Source organism: Equus quagga, chromosome 20 (genome assembly GCF_021613505.1).
Source record: "Equus quagga isolate Etosha38 chromosome 20, UCLA_HA_Equagga_1.0, whole genome shotgun sequence".
NCBI lineage: Eukaryota > Metazoa > Chordata > Mammalia > Perissodactyla > Equidae > Equus > Equus quagga.
Window position 1 is genome coordinate 5,458,958 of NC_060286.1, and position 22,852 is coordinate 5,481,809.

Genomic DNA, 22,852 nt, shown 5'->3' on the forward strand with positions numbered 1-22,852 from the left:
CAGGAAGCTTTGGAGAGGAAAAGGGTTGGTGTGCAATAACAGTCTTGCCCACCTCTAGCTTGTTTTCAGCCCCACGTCAATCTTTATAATATCAAAACCCATAAATTCATGAAGCGAACTAGCCTTATGCAAACGACAAAGTAAGACGAAGGATTCTCCAGTTCCCCTTGCTGTCGCCTGGCCTGCAGACCTAGTGCCCCTTAACTTACCTCCCTGCCCACTAACTCTTGCTTTCTTTTGGGATTCTCTTCCCTGTAAGGCTACTCTGTGTAATTGTTTTGTGTAAACTTGAAATTTTGAAGATTTGGCCTTGAAACCTGGGTTTCCCACTTAAGAACTGCGTTATCTTGAGCAAATCACTTAAGTTTTCTTATCTATGTTACAAGTGGTTGTGTGTGAATTGAGAGACAATGGCTGTTGCTGAGGCTAGAGTGTGATTTTGGTCCCAGGTGTCATTTGCATTTTAATGCAGCATTTAATCTGAAGGAGTGTTGGATGTGGGGATTTGAGTGAGAGAAGCCTTATGAGGGAGACAGGGTGTCTGTTTGGGGGCTGGAGCTGGGTACAGGGCTGCCAGCACCCCTAGAGTAAATTGTGATGGGGAGGTAGTTATTGTCATCCATCCACATCTGCCCTGTCTTCCTCATTCTCAGATTAGGACCATAGACTCTGAAAGCTCAGATTTTCGAGGTCTTCTAGCCCCAAGTGAAGTAACTTAGGCCCCGAGAGGCAAACGGTCTTGCCCGAGAGTACGTAGCTCACCAGCATCAGAGCTGGGGCAAGAGCCAGATGTCCTCTCTCCCAGGAGTGGAATTGATAGTTAAAGACCAGGATTGCAAGCGTCCATGTTTAGTCTGAAGGAGGCTTGTTAAATTCCATTTCTTCCTCAGAGTTCCTAACGGAAGCTTTTAGATACCTTATGCTTGCTTTTTTGTGAATCCTCTGGGTGAAATGATTTCACAAGAGCCTTAAAAAGGGAGTCAGGGGGGCTGGCCTGGTGGTGCAGTGGTTAAGTCCGTGCGCTCCACTTCAGCAGCCCTGGGTTCACAGGTTCAGATCCCCGGCACGGACCCAGCACCACTCGTCAAGCCATGCTGTGGCAGCATCCCTCATAAAATAGAGGAAGATTGGCACAGAGGTTAGCTCAGCAACAATCTTCCTCAAGCGAAAAGAGGAAGATTGGTAACAGATGTTAGCTCAGGGCCAATCTTCCTCACACACTCAAAAGAATGGAGTCAGTCTTCTGGCCTCAACACTCCCCACTGAAGGCTGGTTAGGACTGTGCTGGGATGGAGATAGTCTCTTGGGCCTGAGGCCCTGCGTGCAGTCCTTCCAGATATTTGAGGAAGTGTGGGGAGCCCTGTGACGAATTCAGTGGGCGTCCAAAGTTGTACACTGGCTTTCATATGCAGACTCTTGTCTGAGATCCTGACTGTTTCTATGATGAAAGGTTTCAAGCATGCAGTAAAGCATTAAAAAACTGTAATGAACACTGTTACTCATTGCAGCTCCTCTAATCTTTATTTTTCCTTTTACACCACTTTTAGAAGGAATAAAACAATACAGGTTCAGGGGAAGTGCCCTGAGTACTCCTTCCGCTTCCTTCTTCCCTTGAGGAAACCACTACTCTGAATTCGGCATTCACTTTTTTGCATATTGTGTACTTGGCATATGTATCCATAAACGTATGCTCTTATCCATAAATAGTACATAGTCAAGTTTTGCATGCTTTTGTAGTTTATATAAATAGCATCGACAGTACGGTTCCCATATCTTGATGATTTTGTTCAACATCATGTTTGGGGATTTATTCATGTTGAAAAATGTAGTCCGTAATATTTCAACTGCTGTAATTTACATTGTATGGATATGCCACTGCATATTTATCCGTCTTTCTGTTGCTCACCTGTCTCATCATCTGCACACTGTGCTTTAATCTTTCCTCCATCACTGTGTGACTCCTTCGGGGTTACGCAGCAAACCACACCTCACTGTTAGAACAGGAGAATACAGGTCATGATGCAGAATCTAAAGGCGAGCACGTAGGGTTTTGAATGGTAATAATGTGGAATTCTGTTCCAGATAATGTGAGGGCCACCTCTAAGCTTCGTGAAAGAAAATTTGTTTTTGTAATGCTAGGTTTCCTTTCCTCCTGAAGCGTATTCAAAGCAGACCTCTGAGTGACTTTAAGGTTGTATTTTTAAGGGATTTTTTTTCTTAAACAAACCATTTCTCTCTCTTGTTCTTGTTTTCTTCTTTCTACTTGTGAAGGGGGCCCAGTTGGACCTGAATGGTTGCCCAGGAACTTTGGGCTGATTCATCCTTTATTTACTGCATGTTCTTAAAGAATCAATAAAAAGGAGGGGGAAGCCTGTAGGAGGTTAGTTTGGTCGTTCCAGGGAGGAAGGTCAGGAACAACTCTTTCCGGCTCCACCGCCCCCGCCAAAGAAACTTCCCATTCTGCCTGACCCAGCGCCTCCCCGTGTGGGCACCGCCCTGAGCACAGGGCTCCTTCACTGTGGCTCTATCTCCGTGAGGTCCCCTCTTCCACTCCTTCCTCTCCTTTCCTGGATCCATGAACCTCACTGAACTTATCCCATCTGGTTATGGGACGTCCAAGATCTCAGTTTAACTATATTTAGCAAGGCTGGGCTCACGTGTCCCAGCTCTTGGGGAGAGCTATTTCCAGGAAGGCAGAGGGCCAGTGGGGGGGGGGGGGGGGGGGTGGGAAGGCAGACAGCACAGCTGCAGGGGACGGTTGTAAAAAAGATTAAACCCTCCCCACAGCTGAGTGTATTTTACCAATGTAAATGTTGATCTCCCTTTTTTAAACCCTCAAGGGACCTGGAGGAGCGGGATGTATCTCTGGAACCTTAACTAGGCAAAAAATGGTATTCTGGATGGGAATGCAGCTGACCCAAGACAAGAAGCTTCAAGAACTGAGAGAGGGTCGCAGAAAGGTCAAGGGAAAGGAAGGTGGGGGGATGAGGGAGCTCAAATGGAATGTTTCAGGCACTGTAAGCTTTTAAATAAATATTCCCACCCCTGCCCTTGGCTTATCAAGTTCTCTTAACCTTTGAAGTTGGCTGATCTTGCCACCCTCAAACTCGCTGCATTCTAGTTGATAGAGATGGGATCCGGTTTGAGCTGTCACGTTGTCCCAGAAACAGATGCAAATGAACACTGGGAGGTGTGATATCAGGAGAGCAGTATCTGTGGGGGCCCTGGGGCCTGCTGGGGAAGCCGGAGTACAGGTAAGTGGCCTCCTGACCTCTGGATCGGATCGCCTCACTGTTCTTCTAGGGTGCAGCTCACAGACTGGGGTGCTCAGGCGGCCTTGGCTGGGGGCTCATGCCTCCTCTTAGAATGTCTCAGTGTCTCTTTCTAGTGTAAGCTAACGATTTATTTGTGATATTTCATTTAAGATACTCCTCGCTTAATTGCAGGATTATCAAAACCAAAACAGCAAGCTCCAGATGTGATGAGCTTGTGGTGTGGGAATGGTCATAGGATTGAAAATATTTGAGAATCATTCCTTTTGAGTGTTTCCTGTGGGCCACATGGGTGCCACCGTCTATTTTAGGACATGATAAATCATATTTAAGAAGGATTAACATTTTCTGAACACTCCTCATTTTCCCCACACTTTGCAAAACACTTTATATGAATTCTCATTTCATCTTTCCAACAACCCCATGAATCCATCCTGTTTTATAGATGAGAAGATTGAGGCTTAGGGAGATTCAGTGATTTCTCCAAGGTCACAGAACTGTTATGTGGAAAAGCCAAGGTGTGAGCCCAGATCGGAAAGGATCTAAGGTGCCTGTTTTCACTGTTACTCTGCATGGTGTGGGCCACGCATCTGTACATGGTACACAGCATGTGGGATTCTATTTCAGTGAGGATGCCCCATTGATTTGGAAATTGCCTTTCTTATTAGTGTTCTTTACAAAGTTCACAGGGCTTTGTTCCTGGTATTAAAATTAGGAGGAATCTTTAGATGTCCCAGGAATTTCCCATTTTGTCTTAGTCAAACTGACCACTTAAGTCATTCACTCATTCATTCATTCATTTGATATTTACTAGGTGTCTGGTATGTCCCTGGTACTGTGCTAAATGCTGAAGAGGCAACGGTAAACAACAGCAGACGTAGACTGTGGGCCCATGGAGCTGGAGTCTAGCGTAATCAAATAATGACAAAATTGTGAAGTTTCCCTTGGGCTAAGCGCTGTGCAGGAGGAGTACAGGGTGTGGGCATTCATGAGGTGGGGACCTGGGTAGTCGGAGGGGTTGGGGAAGGCTTTCTGGGACTCGCTGCAGGAGCGATGCGCGCACGGAGAGATTCCATGACTGGTTGGGATGCTGTCTTTGGCTCTCAGCAGAGGAGCACCCTTTGAGAAATTCCTTGGATTAGGGCTTTTACTTGGGGTCAGCCTCTTTGGCCGGGAGAAAAAGATGCTCAAGGTTTTGAGAAGTCCAGGCTTGTTCAGAGAGTCAGCCAAACATTTCATATGCTCAGGCACAAGTTAGCATAGAAAGCCCAGCAGCAGGAGGCTCCCACTTGTCCAGCCTAAAAATGGACCTGAATATCTCTTGTCTGTGGAAAGTGGTCATCACAGGGACCAGCACTGTTTGTCTTGCTTGTACCATGTACAGGAAGCCAATCTCTAGAGTAATCTAGTATTTATTTAGGCTTTATGAAGGCATATGCAGTGAAATTTCTTCCACATGGAATAGCAATCAGAATCCTGGAATGCTAATGGTGGAAGGAGGTTAATGACCATGTTTGGTTCTAGCTCCCTATTGGCCAATGAGGGAGGTGAAGCCAGTGGTCAGACTTACATACTAGGCTCCCTCATTCATTCACTGTCCTAGGTGCTGTGGCCACTGTGGAGATCCAAACAGATGAAACTCCTGCCCTCGTTGAGGTCATGCTAGAGGGTCTCCAAAGTTTCCTAGCCCAGTTCTCTTTTATGTCATATTCACTTTCCAGATCTCTCTTCTCACTGGAAAGGAGTTCTCCTTGAGGCAAGAAGGCATTATTTTGATCAATGACTTTTCTGAAATTTGGAGCTCAGAGTTACAATGACCAAGGCAAACACCCGGGAGAACCTTCTATAGTAAAGTGATGCCAACATTTTCCTTAATTAACAAACAGTTCTTCTCTTGAAAAATGGAATATTACTGCCATGGCAAAGCCATGCTCTCTTTTGACTCCTAGCACTGGCTAGTGCGGGCGTTAGCTGGGGATTGTTGGGAACATTTGATTTTATTATTGCTGTTTGTTTTCTTTTATTGTTTCAGCAACCAAATGTTGATTTTTTTTTAATGGCTGTTTTTGTTTATTGTTCTTAGAGTAAGAGTGTGTCCATTGGAGGTTGAAAAATCATCTATTTCTCTGAAAGTCATCTAGGCCTAATGTCTTCTTGTCAGATTATTTTTTTCATTTTACTATTTCTGTGTTAAGCGAGGAATGAGGTACTAACATTTTTCCCCCTATAAATGTCAATCCCTGAAAAGTAGTATCTACTTGCTGAGTGACAGTCACCAGTTTTAAATTAATATACTGTTTTCAATGGTCGACTTTCCCAGTGAGGTACCATATATTTTTATGGCTGATGACCCTTTTGTGTGGAAACTAGATTCCCAGATATCCCAAATCAATGTAATGTAAGCCTAATAATAATAATAACTTACACTTATGCGGTGCTTGCTGTGGGTTAGGAACTGTTTCAACTGTTTTAAGAGAACTCATTTTAATTCTCACAATAATACTTGGAAAGTGTGTTATTATACAGATGAGGAGGCTGTGGGAGAAGGCTAAGGACCAGGATGTTAAAACATCACCTTTAGTTCAGCAATAACTCAATAATTCCTCATTTCATTCCCAAATCTTCACCAAGTATGCTGAACCCAACCCCAAGTCAGTTGTTTGAGGCACAAACTCACACTGAGCTTTCAATCTCTCAAAGTCAGAACTGATAACGACTTTGGCCACCAACTGGTTCCACCACCCTTCCTCTGTGACTCTGCATCAATCTTGCAGGGAAATCAAAGCTTCAGTTAAAAGCCCCACACACTCTTCACCCTGCTTCAACTGCCTTTTATCTAAATCTCTCTAATGATATGCTCCTGATGAGCTGATCTTTGCCATTGAAATTCTGGTTTTGTTTTGTTTTATATTGTTGTGTTGTCTCTAAGGGAGGTCATTTAACACATGAAAATACCCCTTACCCCCCTTCAGAGCTGCAGACTGTGCCACGTTTTATCAAGTTAAGGCTGCTGGCTTTTGGCAAGCAGTGATGGGTGTATGGGATTCAGAGGTCAAAAGTTCTCATCCTTGCTGCTCAGATTGTGGTCCAGGGACCAGCACCAGCGGCATCACCTGGAAGCTCGTTAGAAACGCAGACTCTCAGGCTCCAGCCCAGACTTACAGAACCAGAATCTGCATGTGACTGGTTTTGCATTAAGGTCTGAGAAGTGCTGTTACTTTGCAGGCGAGAGAATGGGATTGTTTGGGTTAATTTTAGGATTTTAGCTGCTTCACGTTGTTTCTCTTCTGTCTCCCCATCCCCAAGTGTCCAGGACAGATCTTTGCTTCGGTAATTTCTCTCATTAATATGCTTTTGTGTAAGTCTTAAAATGAAAATGGGTGTTCTCCTTTGGGTTTCACACCTGTTCTCGTTTCATGGAGTGCAATGTCTCCAGACAGCTTACATTTAAAAAAAATTCTGAAATGCCATGTGTGTTTCACAGAGTGACACTCTTTGTTTCTCTGAAGTTTTCAAGAAATATTATCCTTGTTTTCCCATGCTTCATATTGGTTGAAAAGAATTGTTTTCTTTTCATAAGCCAACTATGATACAGCTGCTTTTGATGTGAGATTAGAACCAACATCGCTGAGCCAAATCGTTTGCTTTGAAGTCCTGTAATTGCAGCTTGATTTCGACTAGATGTATTTCTTATCTAAACAAACCAACAGTTAATCCTTCATTGGGAGCATTCTACTGTTGTGATGGGTTTGGAGTAGCACTTTACTTATCAAATTGCTTATTTACTTTTCAAGTGGAAAAGAATATATTACATCTTTAACCATATTTTAAAGTTCCCAGGACTTAAATCAGAGCTCTCAGGTTTTGGTTTTAAATTTAGTTTTAATCTTAAAAAGAAAATCGTGTGAAGTTAAATGGACCAGGAAAAGGCACATAGCAAATCAGCATAGTCCTGGGACACGTAAGAATTCAGGATTTGGGGGCTGGCTCCGTGGCCGAGTGGTTAAGTTCGCGTGCTCCGCTGCAGAGGCCCAGGGTTCAGATCCTGGGCGCGGACATGGCACTGCTCGTCAGGCCACGTTGAGGCGGCGACCCACATCCCACAACTAGAAGGACCTGCAACTAAGTACGGGGAGTTTGGGAAGATAAAGCAGAAAAAAAAAAAAAAAGAATTCAGGATTTAGAAAAAACCTAGCTGCGGATAAGATTTTTGAAGAAAATTCAGAATGCCTTTGGAATGCTGCTGTGATTTTCAGTGCAGGCATTTATTAGGCATATACTGTGTACATAGTCCCATGTTGCCACAGCTCTGGAGAACATATGTCCTAGATTTTCTGGAACAGTCTCAATTTCATTTTTTCATGGCCAGACCACGTGTCTCGATTTCTGGTCCAGCAAATATGTTCACCACAGGGGAAGCAGAGAGCAGACGGTGGAAGAGCTGACTCTCAGTGAGGAGTCTTGACACCTTGTTTCCTTCTTCAGATGAGTCTTTGCTCCACCTGGAAAGGGTAGGAAATGGTTCAGAAAGCACACCAGACTGGGAAAAATTTATGCACACGGAAAGATTTTTAGGAAACTTTGCCCCTCTGGCATCCCCTTTATTTCACCCTGCCCCAGAAGAATTTGGTTATCTGCAAAGCTCAATTATAGGCCAATTAAAACTCCATTTGCATTGGACGTTGGAGATTTTTACAAACAAATTATGCAATCAGTGAATTAGGCATCAGTCAATAAAGTCCACATAATTAAATATTTTCATTAATTTATGTTCAAGACTAATAGTTCAAACTTGTCTGCTTTTATAGTCAACTTAGATTAGCTAGAAGAAGGAATTTAAAGATAGTGTAGTTGATCTGAATTTAAGGAAAATTACAGGCATCTTTTTAAACAATGTCCTTTCAACCTTTTTCCCCATCCGTACCCTCCTAATAGTCCTCAGTTCTTTAAACACATAAACAAACAGCAATAATGCCAGTTTGCATTTATTTTCACATTTATTTCTTCTGTGTAGCCTCCTGTGGAGAGGGCCTCCGGTGGAGGGGCCAGTGTGCAGAACAATGAGGGGATCTGCTCACCGGCTTTAGAGGCGAGAATCTGGGAGTGAGGAGGTTACCCGGGCGCCTCGTCTCTGCTTTTCCAGATATTGTGCGCTTAACGGGCAGCCTGCAGAACAGGGATGTGCCCACCCCTCTCTCTGCTGCCTTGAAATCTTCAAAACAAGGTGAGGAACTTCAGTTTAGACACCAAGTGTCCTCACCGTCATTTTAAGTGGTTATAGTTCTTGTCTGTGCAAAGTTATTTGCCATTCGTCTTTCTTCCCCAGAGTTGGAGGTCGGCTGCAGCATCCTGGGAAACACGGACTCCTTCAGGGTGCGGGGGAGGAAAGGGAGTGGCTGAGGAGCCAGACATCTGGGTCTGGATCGGGGCTTCCCCGCTTTCTTGCTCTGTTTTGGTAAGTCACTTAAACTCTATGAACCCCAGTTTCCTCATTGTAAAATGTGCACAATACAGATTTCACAGGCTTGTTGTATTAAATGAGAGAACATATGTCAACCTACCTACGGAGCTACAAAGAAAGTCCTCCCAGGTTATTTTTTCCTGATGAGTTATTTAGGGTTGCTATATCCTCTGCAGTTGGCACAATAACCCCCCACCCCAGCTGTGGCATGTCTCAGGAGATACCTCCCTGTGGAAAAGCCTGTAAATCATTCATTCATTCATTTGCTCGTTCATTCAGCATATATTACATATCAGGCATTAGGAATATAAAAACAACTACGACACAGTTTACTCCTGAGGGACTCTTCAGGGACCCCTCACTACATTTATCTAAATCATTGTCTTTTACAAAGGCTTCTTTTATGGTCTCAAATTTCTGGCCTGCCACCTGAATCGGCTGTTTCCTTTCATTTGGAGTCCATTGACTGGCCAACTGCACTGACCAGCAGACCATTAAAAAAAAAAAAGACTATGATTTCTCTTTATTTGAGTTAATTTAATTCATACTATCACTGCTTATCATCTTCAAAGACAATTATTGCTTGTGGGAATTAAAATCCACAGATTCCAGGGAAAGATACAAACATACCCTCATCTGTCTAACACTTGGTAATGCCTCCTGTAGTATTGTATACAGTTGGCATTGCATTGATTAACATGGCCTGAAACTTAGTAGGCACGTAGTATTAAGTGGAGTAGAGCATAGTTCTCAGAGAGCAGACAAGGCCGCATCTGCCATTCTGCTGCTCTGTAAATTAAGATTCGAATCAAAGCACCCAAGAGCAGTATCATTTGTAGCCTCTGGGTGAACTGGACTTGTTTTCTGAATAGGCGCCCCCCAGTGTAACTGTTGGGGGCGTGAACGGCGTGAGGGGACACGGGGTGCCTCCTCAGCTGGGCCACTTTCGCTAGTAAACAACTCATCGCCTGTTAGCTGTGACTTTGGGCAGCTCACTTGGTGTCTCCGAGCTTCTGTTTCCCCATCTTTAAAACAAGCATCCTAACAGCACAGAGCTCTCTAGCTGGCGATGAGGATTAAATGGAGCCTGTGTAAACTGCCTGGCCCACAGGAGCAGCCGGTGAGGGGTGGCTGTTCTCCTTAAGTCAGGTGCGGGGACCCAGGAGGTTGGAATTTTGGATGAATGGCTTTGCCTTTGGAGATTAACATTCCCATTATTATCACATAAATCAAATGGACAGTCTTTGAGGGTTTATGGCCCTTCCATCTTCCTAGGAGGCACTGCTTCCTCCAGATGTAGTTCTTAACCCAGAGGCCACCTGGAGGGGTTCCCAAAGCATCATCTATTAACAGGCTCAGGGCTGTATATACCCAGGGGGGAGGAGACAGTCATTCCCTGGGGATGGGGCCACTCCAGGTCCCTGCCCCCACCCCCACACTTTATTTAGCTTTAGTTCAGGGAGGAGGGCAGCAGGCCAGCAGATGGGAGCTGTTTCATCTTAGCTGGGTCAGAGGTTAATGGAGATAAGCAGTGTCTTCTTACCAGGAGGCCTCAGGAAAGCCCAGTGTGTTGCTGGAGTTGAATCAGGATCTCAGAGATTGAACAGACTGCTGCTCTCCTACCTTGGGGAGAGAGAGTAAGGCTCTGTGAGAGAAAGCTATAGCGGGCCAGGCTGCAGGGAGCGGGGTTACAGGGCCGTGTCGGTCACTGAGTGGCTCAGGGTGACACAGGGTAATTGCCCACTGAACAATCAAAGTCTGGGATCAGTGTACTTCACTGGACTAAATTGGGAGCTTTGCGCAGCCCCACTTTGAAATAAAGGCAGCTCCTGCTCCTGCCTCTGGAGTCCAGGACCAGAGTGGGCTTCTCTGCACAGACTGCCACTGCGGTGGCTCATGGTCTGGCTGCCCCTGTGACCCTCCGTCTGAGCCAATGTTCCCTCCAGCCAGAGTCTGTTCTGACGAGGCGGCTTCTCCGGGAAGGGCATGGGGTTTAGACCTGGGGTTCCTCTTCTGGGATGAGGCAATCTCAACAAGGCAGTCCAGGTTACCAAAGACAGGGAAAGCGTTTCTATATTAGGAATGTTCTAAACACTCAGCAAACTTCTTTTCTTCCAAAAAGCCTGCCCTGGTCATCCCTCCTGGAAATATCTTTCCTCTGTGTTTCTAGAGCACTTGGTGTCCTTTCCTCTCTGTGGCCTGAATCATTGGCTGCCCTGTGTGCCGAACTCCCTCTCATCTCTCACGTAATGTTCTAAAAGGGACTGAAGCAGCCTGACTGCCGCTCTCCCTCCCTCCCTCCTTCCCTCCTTCCTTTGTTCTTTCCTTCCTTCCGTTCAACAGTATATATTGGGTACCTGTATGCCCAGTACTTCTAGGTGCTGGAGACAATTGTGAACAAAACAGGCATAGTCCCCGCCCGGTGGAGCTGACGTCCTAGTGGGCATGTTCACTTACCCTCCTGCCGGACCACCCTCTCTGGGAAGCAGGAGCCATATCATATTCTCAGATCCCTTGTAGCAGCTTATGCCTTGCAGGTAAAGGGGCTAAAATTCTTGTCAAGTGAATCCAGTCATGCACGCATGCTGACATTTCAGTCAACAATGGACTGCATATATGACAGTGGTCCCATAAGATTAGTACCACGTGGCCTAGGTGTGTGGTAGGCTACACAACCTACGTTTGTGTAAGTACACTCTGTGATGATCACACAACAACGAAATTACCTAACAATGCATTTCCCAAAACGTAGCCTCATCGTTAAGCAACACATGACCATATATGCTTCTCGGTATATATGCAGAGATCACCATTCAAAAGCTCTTGGGAACAGAAAATAAGTTAAGTGGGCTGAGTATCTGGGAAACACTAAGGAGTGGTAGAGACTTTGGGAAACTGGAGAATGTGGGTACTGGCCAACAGCCATTACTGTCACTTCAGTGGGATGTGGCTATCTGGGAATGTGAGCCCTGTCTTGCCAAATCTTCTGATTCCTAAGAGAAACTGGAAATTGGAATTTTAATGAGAAATCTCATTTTTAAATTTTGAAATTTAATTCAATTAGAAAACTCAAGAAAATACACCTGTGGGCCAGATGAAGAGCACACTGTCAGTTAAAGTGTTTCTGTTGGTAGGGGTTTACCACTTGGCAGTGTTTGTGAAGAGATGGGCTGTCACAGGCCATCACTAGAAATCTGTGTTAGCTCACAGACTCCTCCTTCTCTCCATCCGCTTGAGTCAAGCAGTCACCTCCTGGCCCCTGTCTGTTGCAGAGACATGCTTATCACCTGCCTGTCCTTTCAGCTCCTCCCACATTCTCCAGTGAACACTCATACATAGCAGAGGGGAAAGGAAATCTCTAGGAAGAAGCAAAGTGTGGCAGTGAGGAGCCTGGGTGTGGAGTGTTGCACTGTGGTTACTTCATTCATTTAGGACAGGGACAGACCTGGGTGTGAATCTTGGCACCACCAGCTCCTGCATATATGACTTCACTTCTCTGGGCCTCAGGGATTTCATCTATAAAATGATCATGATATCTGCCTTGCAGGGTGGTGGTAAGAAATTATATATTAAGGCTATAAATTATATATGAAAAAATTAAAACAGGGCCTGGCCCAGTGGCGTAGCAGTTAAGTTCATGCATTCTGCTTCAGTGGCCCGGGATTTGCTGGTTCAGATCCTGGGCACTATGCACTGCTCATCAAGCCATGCTGTGGCAGGCGTCTGATATATAAACTAGACGAAGATGGGCATGGATGTTAGCTCAGGACCAGTCTTCCTCAGCAAAAAGAGGAGGATTGGCAGCAGATGTTAGCTCAGGGCTAACCTTCCTCGGAAAAAAAAGAAAGATTAAAACATATATAATCCCCTTATTTGGTGCTCAAGGAAGCGCTGGAGAGCTACTTAGGCCTTCCAGGGTCGTGACCTAGACAGGGCTGGCCTTGGATTTGTCCTGGGATTTGAGGGACAGCAGTGCGGCAGTGGGGATTAAGGACACACTGACAAGCTTTAGCGGGGGCAAACTTGGGAGATAAATTGCAGCTCATTCACAATTTGGGCTAGCTTCCTGATGGCCTCAAGTTTTCTCGGTGTTATTTTAATCTGTGATCAGAACGCTGCTGAAACTACGGAGGTAAAAAACAGTCATGGCCAGCTTTCTCTGCGTTTCAGACTGGCTGCGTAGTTCATGACATACGATGACAAAGAGGTGGCTGGCGTTTGAGAGCGGTGTGTTTTGGGAAAGTTGGAGGGGTCTCTTTCATGTATTCCTCTGGGGCATGTTGAAGAGAGGAGAAAGTTAAAAACTTTGTCTAAGTTGTGGAGATAGAATTCAGTACACGGAAGACACCCCAGGGTGGTAATATTTCACTGCGCCTGGAGTTACCCTGGTGTGTGTGTGTGTGTTTGCACACACGTGCGCATGCACATTCTGGTTTTCTGAAGATGCTGATAAACCACGATGTGTCTAAGAAAATAAATACACCAGGTAGAATAAGGGTCTATGACCCTACTTTCACAAGAATTTCTCTGAAGCCTGCCCCCGCGCTGCTATTAAGGTTATTGGCCCTTTAAGCTCAGCCTGAGAGAGAAACCTCAGGGAGCTGGCCATGGTGAGGATTGCCTGTACTGGCTTCTAACATGGGTACGAAATAAACAGCCCAGGTGAAAGTGGTGAGTCTCCTAGACTGAATGGTGGGCCGTCTCTCCCAGCGCTGCGGACTTGGAGTCACACGGAGAGCTCCACGGCTTTCCAACTGACAGTCTATGAAGATCACGTAACCTGTCTGGGCATCAGCTTTGGCATCAGTAAACCGGAAATGATACTTCCTATTCTGCAGGCCACGGCCAGCATTGCACACAATAATGGACGGAAAGTGCCTTCTGTGTAGACACAGATACTCTGTACCCTTCTGTGTGTGTTTACAATCAGGGCTGATCCCACTAAAACACAGAAACGTGTAAGAGTGTTACTTCAATAAACCGAAGAAAAAATTTCCGTTTTTATCCCAAACCCCACCCTTCCCCCCTCCCTTGAAAAAGCCTAGAAATAACTTTTCTAGAGCTCAGGACTAAGAGGGATGGAAATGTGCTCGCCAAACAGGATCTAAATTCAATCAGCGGTGGAGAAAACAACCAGCCTGGCAGCCTTCGGGGGCTTCTTTGGGGCGCGTCTCCCAGAAGGATAACGCCCGGCACCATCCAGCTTACTGGGCACCCCACCACCCCCGCCCGGAGTTCTCGTGGCTGCGGTGAACTGGGAAGCGGAAGTGAAGCCATGGGGCTGTGAGAGCCTCCGGGGCTCCTACTGGTGACTTCCTCCTATAAATCAGCCCCGGACAGCTGTGTCCACTTACGCCATGGGAGAGAAAAGTAGACCTTGCTGCTAGACAGCAGTGCAGGCTCCACAAACATCGGGGATCAGAGGGCAGGGGGCTTAGCCAGGCACTAGGCAGACAGGCCCCCAGCCCCACGGATCCGTTTGTTTGTTTTCACAGTGGCACTGCCTGTCTGTGCCACAGGAAGGAGGGAGATGCCCCAGCCCCCTCTGCTCTGCATGTGCAGACCACTTACTGCTCACCGCCGCAAAGGGCGTGACAGTAGCGCGGCCCGCTGACCTGCGGGCTCGTGTATTCATTTTAGCTGCACATAGACTGCCTGCGAGATCTAAGTGTCCAAGCTAATGGCGAAGCACGCAGTCTAGCACAGAACGTTGGGGTGGATTTTACTCGGTTTGCCGAATATTTGATGGAGCAAGAAAGGGAAACCTTGTACTGACATATTCACACCTCGTGCCTCCACGCATCCCTGCCACCTCCTCCCTACACTTCTATCCAGGGTCCTCACTTTCCAGTCAGCATCTGACCCACACAGATAAACAGGCTGTGCCAGCTGTGAGGCTGACCACTCCTTCCTTTGACTTGAATTCACCTCTTATAAATAAAAGCACTTTTCCAACATTTTATTACGAAAATTTCAAAACATACATTAAAGTGGAATGATTTTTACAGTGAACACTTGTATACCCAGACTTAGTTTCCGCTGTTAACATGTTGGGATTCTTGCTTTATCAGACAGCTATCCATCAGTCTGCCGTGTCTTTGACACATTTTGAAGTTAATTGCAGATATCTGTACCCTTTCCCCTAATTACTTTGTTATGTGTACCACTAACCAGACTCCAATATTTGTTTTCAATTTTTCCTTTCCTTTTCTTTTCTTCTTTGGTTAGGAAGATTCTCTCTGAGCTAACATCTGTGCCAATCTTCTTCTATTCTGTACACAGGTCACTGCCTCAACATGGCTGACAATGAGTGGTGCAGGTCTGCACCCAGGAACCAAACCCGGGCCACCAAAGCGGAGCACGCCAAATTTAACCGCTAGGCCACGGTATCGGCCTTAGTTTTTTCTTTTTTTTTTTTTAAATATTTGCTTTATTTATTTAGGTGCTCCTGTGTTGGGTGCATCAAACAGTTTTTTAAAACGTAAGACTTACATATAATGAAATGCACTTATCTTTAGCATATGTTCGTTGAGTTGACAAATGCATTCATGTGTAACCCAAACCCCTATCAAGATAGGACACTTTGGCATCATCCAGAAAGTTCCCTCACGTCCCTACCTAGTCGACAACCACCTCTGTGCCCTCAGAAGAGACTACTGCTCTGATCATCTTCCACCTTAGATTTGATTTGCCTGTTCCAGAACTTCGTCTAAACAGACTCACACACTAAACTCCGTTTCTGTAAGTTGTCTTTCACTCAGCATGTTCTTGAGGTTCTTCCATGTTGTCGTCTCTATCAGTAGTTTGTTGCTTCTTATTGCCAAGTAGGATTCCACTGTATAGATATGGAAGAATGTTCCACAGTGCGTTCTTCCATTCTTCCATTTTTGAGCTTGGGCTGTTTCCTGTTGTTGGATAGTCTTCAAAAACTTACTATGAATATTCTTGTTTAAGTCATGTTGTGGCCATACGTTTTTATCTCTCTTGTATAACTGTCTAGAATTAGAATCTCTAGCTTACAGAGTATGTGTAGACTTGATTTTGTAAGAAACTGCCAGACATTTTTTCCAAAGTGATTTTAACATTTTACACTCCACCAACAAAGTATGCGAGTTCTGGTTGCTTCGCATCCTTGTCAACATTTGGTGTTGTCAGTATGTTTAATTTTAGCCATTCTGGTGGATGTATAGTAGTATCTCATTATGTTTTTTTTTTTTTTTGAAAGATTAGCCCTGAGCTAACTACTGCCAGTCCTCCTCTTTTTTGCTGAGGAAGCCTGACCCTGAGCTAACATCGTGTCCATCTTCCTCTGTTTTATATGTGGGACGCCTACCTCAGCATGGTGTGCCAAGCGGTGCCATGTCTGCACCCGGGATCTGAACCGGCGAACCCCGGGCCGCAGAGAAGCGGAACGTGCGCACTTAACTGCTGCGTCACCAGGCCGGCTCCTCATGGTTTTAATAAAGCTTTAATTTAGTCCTTGTTCTATATTCTGAGACCCGATTGATCAGTATTCCTGGCCTGGCTTTCAACTTTAATCTTCATTTTCTAGAAGTAGGTTGGAGGATATAGGTACTTGCCTTAAATTATCCAGAGGCTGAGTTAAACATATATTTTTTCAGATTCTTATGATCACTGTCCATTAATACTCTCCTGGTCTGAGAATCTCAATGTTAACAGTTTTTTGGGGGTGGTGGGCGGTGTATCTTAGGGAGTAAGTAAGGGACATACTTTTGAGAATAGGATTTGAAAATATAGAATCTTGGGGATGTAGTCTTTGAATGAATAAAGTCAACAAGCATTTCAGTTTTTAGGAATTTTTGCACGGCTTGTCTTGTGGCGGCACTTGGAATGCCACACACTGAGCTCTCGGAGCTTTCGCTTCTATCCTTGGTCTGAACTACTCAGAATGGGCCTCTGCTCCTCCTCGCAGGCCTCTGGCTCTCCGAGCAGCCTGTCCTGACTTCTGTCCTGCCTTTCTTGCTGCTGCTGCTCAGGCTGCCCCTTAAACAGGCCCTCCTCCTACTCTGTGTGCACTGCCTGTGTTTCAAGGCCCGGCTCTTGGCTTCAAGCCTGTCTTCTCTAGAAAGGTGACACCTCACCAGAGCTATTTTCTAAGAGTGCAACTCTGATTATGATTATTTCATAATTCCCATCACCTGTGAGAGAAAGCCTGTAATAGCTAACGATTTTCTTGAGACAAATTTTTGAAATGCTAAGCCTGGTTCTGTACTGAGCCCTTCGTGTGCATTATCCCATTAAATTTCCACAACAACATCTATGAGGTAGGTAATAGTTTTGTGTTCATTTTTAGATAAGGGAACTGAGACTTAGAAGATTAAGCAACTCCCCTGTGGTCACGTTGCAGGTAAGTGGTGGAGCTGATATTCAAACCCAGCAGTCTGACACCAGAATCTAAGCCTTTCTGTCCTGTATTGTTCCTTAGTGACGTCACCTCACCCTGCTCTCCGAGCGTCAGTTCTGACACTTCCTCTGTCCTCTCTTGCCTCACTCTGGGCTCAGCCACGCTGACAGATTTACTGTAACTTGAAGCAAGCCAGGCTCCTTCATACCTTTTTGACTTGGCAGATGCTATTGCATCTGCCTAGATGAGTTGCTCCCTTGGCCCCGTTTTCTATCCGTTGACCTCATCTGTCAAGGATGAAGCCACGTGCCACTTCCCCTGTGAAGGCTCTGAAACAGTGCTGTTGCTTGCTCCCAGTGCTGTTTTTCTATGGCTCAGATGTTTTGGTGGTCCAGCCTGTGAGTTACTTGAGACAGGGACGGGACCTTGTTTTACTCATCTCGTACTCCTAGAAGTTAGCCTGGGAACTGGGAAAATCCTGGTTACTTGATCTCTTAGGTGGGGTTCCTTGGGAAACGGACACTGAGAACAGCACCTGGGAGGAAGGGAGGGAGCAGAATCGGGCAGAGGAGGACTGAGCTTAGTGCAGTTACTGCAGGAGCCTCAGCTGGTCCATGAGGAGCTCTGGAAATGTGACTGTCCTTTGGATTTGCTCCTCATTGAGGCATGGGGTCAGGCCTCTGTCATCCAGTGTGTACCAGTCATTAGATGTGGGCTTCCCCAAGATGGGGCATCCTTTAGGTGGCACCTACAGTGGTTCTGGAAGAGAACTTAGCTATGAGCCTGCGGTACCCAAAACACTTTGGGTAGCTCAGGAAGTGAGTGCCTCGGTTCTGAAGGGGAACCAAGTAACGTGCCACCAATTTACCACGCTTAGCAAGCGTGTGTGGAAGAATGAACACACGAATGGGAGCTGTCTTAAGCGACTAGATTAAATATACTGTGTAGCCTCTGATTCAGTCTCCAAAAGAGAGAGAAAAATTTAGAGAAGTCGGATTAGTAGAGCATTAATGGATTAAATCTGTATTAGAAAAATAGATATTTGTTTGATTTTGCCAGGATAGAAATGTTCCTCATATGCTGAACATTTGACATTCCCAGAGGAGGGATGGTGTATGTCTCTAAAATCCAAAAGGCTTTTATTTTGCTTTGTAATCTGCTAAACATGCTAAGTGATGCAAAAGTGTATGGAAGGGCTGTTTGTTAGTCATTACTGGATTTTGAGACCATGAATGTGACTTGGGTGCATCCCTCATCTTTTCTTACTGAGGTCACTTAGAATTAAATGGGCCTGTTTCAGCTTTCTCTGGTGACTTCCTTTTTCGAGTAGAACCAGTGCCTTGAGATCCCAGTGTGTTCTGAGTGGTAAGTCTAGCTTTATTCAGTAGAGTTTATGAGTCAGCTGTACCCCACTCCCCATTCCTGTAGTTTTGTTGATTTAGTCCTAGGATGTGGTTTGGTTGGTTTATGGCCCCTTTAGATATCGTCATCAACCAGAATTATCATCCTGGTTCCTCTTTCCAGGAAGAAGGCAGAAGCAGCCCTGTGGATTAAGACCCTAGCCCCAGAAGACGCAGAACCTTTGACCTCGAGCTGCCCTGTGGAATCTGAGCCACCTCTGGAGAAACTCAGAATGACTGAGCCTGTTAATGGACTCCATCCCTTTGTGGAGTATCTGAAATTGTGGTCATTTAGAGCATTATTATGGAATTGTTTATTGACCTGTATAAACACATACACCATTTATCACTATAAATGTAACAGGTGCCTCCCAGGCTGCCAGCTGGAGGTACTTTAGGGTCCCCAAATAGGAACAGAGCAGTATTTTTCAGGCTCGGCTCTCTTCACAAAGAACTGCAGAAACCTCAGACTTCTTTAAATTCCCCCTTTGGGTTCCAGGCAGGAGAGGTTTGGGGGAGGGACTCTGTGGCATCTAGCAAATTGCTGTCTTTCTCCACATTCTACATAGTTACCTGACTTTCCATGGAAAATGCTAATGGTAGAGCAACCGCTCACGACACATACTGCTCTTGTCTTTTTCATCTCGATGGAGGGGAGTTCTCAATATTTCACAGCAATGGCCTCATTCATTCATTCAACAAACACTTAAATTGAATGCCTATTATGTGCTAAGTATTGCTCTAGGTTGTAGGATTATGGCTCCAAACAAAGCAGATCCAGTCCCTCCTCTCACGGCGCTTATAATCTAGTGAGAGAAAGAGATGCTCTATGAACAAGTCAGTACAAGTCAGGCGGTGACATGTGCTACAAAGGAGAGTAAGGCAAGAAAAGGGGTGTAGAGCAGCGGTGGAGTGGGTGCTATTTAATACAGAGAAGGTGATATTTGAGCAGAGATTTGGAGGAAGCGAGGGAGTGAGCCGTGTGGATATCTGAAGAAAGAGCATTCCAGGCAAAGAGATAGCAAGTTCAAAGGAATACAAGCAGGTTTGACATATTTAAGGAACAGCAAGAAGGCCAGTGGAGATGGAAGGGAATAACGCAGGGAGGGGAGGGTAGGAGCTAGTGTGGGCAGGTCACATGGGACCTTATAGGCCACGTTGTTCCATTGAGTTGTTCCTTTGAGTCTCACTCAGAGTGAGACAGGGAGCACTGAAGGGTTCTGAGCAGATGAGGGAGATGGTCTGACTTCTAGTTTAACAAAGTCTGATGGCTGTGTGGAGAACAGACTGTAGCGGGTGAGGGGCGAGGGCAGAAGCAGTGCTATCAGTTAGGAGGCCCCTGCACTTGTCGAGGGGAGGGACGGGGACGGCTTGTAATAGGGTGATAATGGTGGCTGTGCTGAGCAATGGTCAAATTCTGGGTATATTTAGAAGGAAGGGTTAACAGAATTTGCGACGGTTTGAATATGAGTGTGAGAGACAGAGAGGATGACTCTAAAGATTTTGGCTTTAGCAATTGGTTAAAATGGAAAAGTCATTTACTGAGGTGGAGACAACTGAAGGAGGATAAGGAGGATTAGGTTTGGGTGGTAAAACAGGTGTTCCATTTGACATATAAAATGTTGAGTAAGTGGTTGGAAATGGGGGTTGGCATAAGGGGAGATTTGGGGTTGGAGAGATACATTTGGGAGCCACAGCATACAAAGATATTTCAAGCCAGGTACTAAACGAAGTCAGAGGGAGTGCAGATGAAGAAGATGCAGTCTAAGGATGGAGTCTGAAGCCCTTTGATGCTTAGAGGTCAGAAGAGAGTGAGAAAGAGTGACCACTGAGGTCTTCTTGCAAATAAAGTGAAGAAAGTATTTCAAGAAGGAATGATCAATTGAGTCAAATCCTCCTGATGGGTTAGGTTAGATGAAGACTTAGAAATGAATACTGGTTTCGGCAATGGGAGATCATTGGAGACCTTAAGCAATCTTGACGGAGTGTGGGATTGAAAGCCAAACTGGGGGGAATTCAAGAAAGAATCGAAGGAGAAGTAGAAATGCAAGTACACACAAGTCTTTGTGGTAGTTTTGTTGTCAAAAGGGACAGAAAGATGTAGCTAGAGGTGGAGATATAGGGTCCAGGGAAGTTTTTAAAAATAAAGTTGTGTGTGCAGCAGAGTGTTTGTATGATAGTGGGATGATCCAGTAGAGCAGAAAAAATTGATGGAGCAGGAGGGAGATGATATAACTGTAGGAACTGTGTCACTGAGCAGATGAGAGGGGCTGGGATTCTGTGCATAAGCGGAAGGCTAGGGCGTGGATGACTTACCGCGCGAGAGAAGGCAGTATATGGGCACAGATGCAGATAAGATGGCTGACTAAGTGACGGGAGTGTGCCCAAGTCCTCTTTTGACTCTTCTGTTAGTGAGCTGAGAAGCAAGCTCAGGGGCTAAGAAAGAGAATGAAGAGTGCTGTTGGAAATTTGAAGAGAGGTGAGAAGGAATGAAATAGTTGTCTGGAAGAGCGGCAAAGTCCATCGACAAAGAAAACATAGCGAATTTGAGGCAGAGCCAAGGTCTTACTTGAGAATTTGAAGCAAGACATGTCAGTGCGGTTTCCACTTTTTTTCTGGCCATGCTTAGTTACTAGGTGGAATAGGCTAAACACTGGAGTTTTGTTGGATGATGGCAGAGGGAGACAGTGACCAATCACTGATGGACTCTTAATGAAAAATGAATGGAGAAGATACGTGTCACTGCTGGTAGTTGTTTGTCTACATTAAGCCACAGAGCACACTCTGAAACTTGCGCAAAGTTAATGGGACAGAAATGTCATTTCATCCAAGGCCCTCCCCTATGACCCTGTGTATTATACCGCTGCCGCAGTGACGTGCCCCAAGCTTCTCTCCCATCCAGACACAGGAGAGATAAGCCCAGAAAGCATGTGATTATAGGATAGTCCTTGGTCCCCAGTGGCTGACGGGGCTGTCATATCACCATTCCCTACTCCTGACCCCCGGCATCTAGTCATTTTCTTTTTCCAGCCCAGCCAAGAATTTGGTTCCTCAAGTAGCAGGAGCCCTTCAGTTGTGTCTGGAATGTTCCCTGGCTGTATATGCACAGAAGGGGTCTCAATGCTTGCACCTCTGTCATCAAATTGCCCCATTAATTTGTTTTCTTAGTGTGTGGATCCTCTAGTTCCCAGGAAACTTGAGGAATAAATAAAGTGGATATTTATTTATATTGTTGAGGTAGAGATCCACTCTTGCATTTATTTAGTGATAGACTTAAGAATGACGAGAAAGCCTTCCTTTCTTTTGAAAGCCCTCTGAAAATGTTTGTTCCAAGTAAGACGTTCTGTTTAAGCGGCACTGATATCCGTGTTCTGTGAGCTTAGAGTCACGGGTACATCACTTGGAAATGGCCCTCTGTTTTTCTGAGGCTTAATATGTATCTTTCTCTCAAATTAACTGAAATTTTCCATTAAACAATGATGATCTTGCAAAAGTTTCCTCTCACACGTACCACGTCTTGACACACAGTGTCCAACAGGCGGTAATACAAAATTGGAATCACAGAAACGGCCTTCTGTTATTGTCCTGGGATCAAAAGTCGAAAATCATAAAAGTGCCCCGCTGATCTTTCCAACTGTCCTTAAACTTTTCTTCTAGTACTGTGTGCCCAAGGCAGCCAAACCCTTGTATGCATGTTTTTTTGTATGACTTGGAAGTATACATTTTCTTACCATATCAGATGTTTCTTGCGTTTGTGCTATTCAAGATTTCTTTCCTGAAACCCAGCCTGCTTTTAACTTGTGCCCTTTCCAAGTGTTAGAAATGGGACTGAGGTGCAGCCTCTATGGAGAACAGTATGGTGGTTCCTCAAGAAATTAAAAATAGAGGAACCATATGGTCTAGCAACCCCACTTCTGGGTATACATCTGAAGGAAACGAAACCAGTATCTTGACGCGATAGCTGCTCTCCCATGTTCCGTGCAGCCTTATTCACAATTGCCAAGGTACGGAAACGACCTAAGTGTTCATTGACAGGTGAATGGGAAAAGAAGTTGTGATACACACACACACACACACACACACACACACACACACCCCAGAATATTATTCAGTCTTAAGAAAGAAGGAAATCCTGTCATTTGTGACAACAGGAATGACCCTGGAAGGCATCATGCACAGTGAAATAAGCCAGACACAGAAAGACAAATACTACATGGTATCGTATACGGAATCTAAAAAGAAAGAATCAGACTCATAGAAAGTGGTGGCCAGGGGCTCGGGGGAGGGGGAAATAGGGAGAGGTTGGTAAAGGGGTACAGACTTTCAGCTCTAAGGTGAATAAGGTCAGAGGATC

The 22,852-nt window shown here is 45.3% G+C and overlaps 1 long non-coding RNA gene across 1 annotated transcript; it reads left to right on the forward strand.

Moving 5' to 3' along the window:
* Positions 1-3,140: 3,140 nt before the first annotated feature.
* LOC124231054 (uncharacterized) lies at positions 3,141-22,402 on the forward strand. Its single transcript, XR_006886365.1, has 5 exons — positions 3,141-3,254; positions 8,287-8,496; positions 8,599-8,727; positions 17,048-17,101; positions 18,623-22,402. It is a non-coding gene; the product is annotated as an uncharacterized LOC124231054 (long non-coding RNA).
* Positions 22,403-22,852: the final 450 nt, after the last annotated feature.